Source organism: Pollachius pollachius (genome assembly GCF_949987615.1).
Source record: "Pollachius pollachius genome assembly, chromosome: 7".
Lineage (NCBI taxonomy): Eukaryota > Metazoa > Chordata > Actinopteri > Gadiformes > Gadidae > Pollachius > Pollachius pollachius.
In genome coordinates, this window is record NC_136940.1 from 604,604 (window position 1) to 606,303 (window position 1,700).

Consider the following 1,700-nt stretch of genomic DNA (forward strand, 5'->3'; position numbering starts at 1 on the left):
TTCAACGAAGCTGTTAATGACCTGAGAGAAAAGGGAAGAAGGGCATTTTATGCCATAAAAATAAATATCAAACTAAACATCCCAATTAAGATCTGGCTAAAAATATTTGACGCAGTGATAGAGCCCATTGCGCTCTACGGCTGTGAAGTCTGGGGCCCACTCACCAACCAAGATTTTATAAAATGGGACAAACATCAAATTGAAACTCTTCATGCAGAATTCTGCAAATCAATACTAAAAGTCCAAAGAAAGACAACAAATAATGCATGCAGGGCAGAATTAGGACGATATCCAATCATTATTAAAATTCAGAAGAGAGCCCTAAAATTTTATAACCACCTTAAGGAAAGCGACAGCAACACACTCCACAACAAGGCTCTTACCCACAGAGTTACAACCAGAAAAGTGTCCCCTTAGCCAGCTTGTCCTGGGAATCTGTCCAACACACAACAACCAACACATCAGACAAAACCAAATTATAAGAAAACAAAAGGAAAGGTATTTGGCACATTGGAAAGAGTCCACCAAAAACCAGAGTAAATTGGCCTGCTATTTGTCCCTGAACAGAGACTACACCGTGGCAGAATACCTGACCACCGTGACCGACCCAAAACTGAGGAAATCCTTGATCAGATACAGACTCAGCGAAAACAGCCTGGCCATCGAGAAGGGACGCCACAGACAGACCTGGCTCCCAAGAGAAGACAGACAAGAGAAGTCTCCCACTGCACACACAACCAACTAGAGACAGAACTGCACTTCCTGACTTCCTGCCAGTCATACGAAGACATCAGGATTACACACTTCCCACGGATTACAAAGGCATGCAAGAACTTCAAAGACACTCCAGATGCTCACAAACTGCCATACCTGTTGGGAGAAATACAACAATGTACGAACGCAGCAGCAAGATTCATCACCTGTTGTGATGAGAGAAGGACCTCAAACTCCCCATAGACTCATCCCCCTGGACTCACTCTGCACACAATAATTGCACAATTGCACACATCCTCCATAATGTAAATAGTGTATTTAGAGTGTATCTTTAATTTATATGTTCATACGAGATACTGTCATTTTTGTAATTTATATAATATTTTACTTTATATAGTAATTAAGTATTAACCCTTATAGTATAACATTCAATATGCATAGATATTTTGTATTTAACATTTTATACTTACTATATTATATATTATACTATATACCTGACCTTTTTCAACTGCTTTGGCAATGCAAACCGATATTTCTCATGCCAACTAAGCTTTTTTGAATTGAATTGAAAAATTGAGAGAGAGACAGACAGACAGACAGACTCTAACCGATGTTCTAGTGATTGAACAGAGAGTTTAAAGCACACGTCAGACCTCAGTTTTAAGTTTGGTTGCTCCTCTCCTAAAGAACCGTTTGCATGAGCCCATGGAACAATAGAGAACCCCAGCGCAACAGACCAGGGATCAAAGCCCAAACATCATAGGTCAATCTCTCTCATGCAAATGATGGGATGGAGGGAGGGGGCGGGGGTAGAGGAGGGGCCCAAGGGCACACACACACAGACGCACACACACACACACACACACACCCAAACACACACACACACACACACACACACGCACAACACCCTGGGGTTGACAAGTTACCGGACTACTATCTATGCAAGTGAACGGAGCGTTCCACGGCGTTGAGAAGACCCGTGTAAT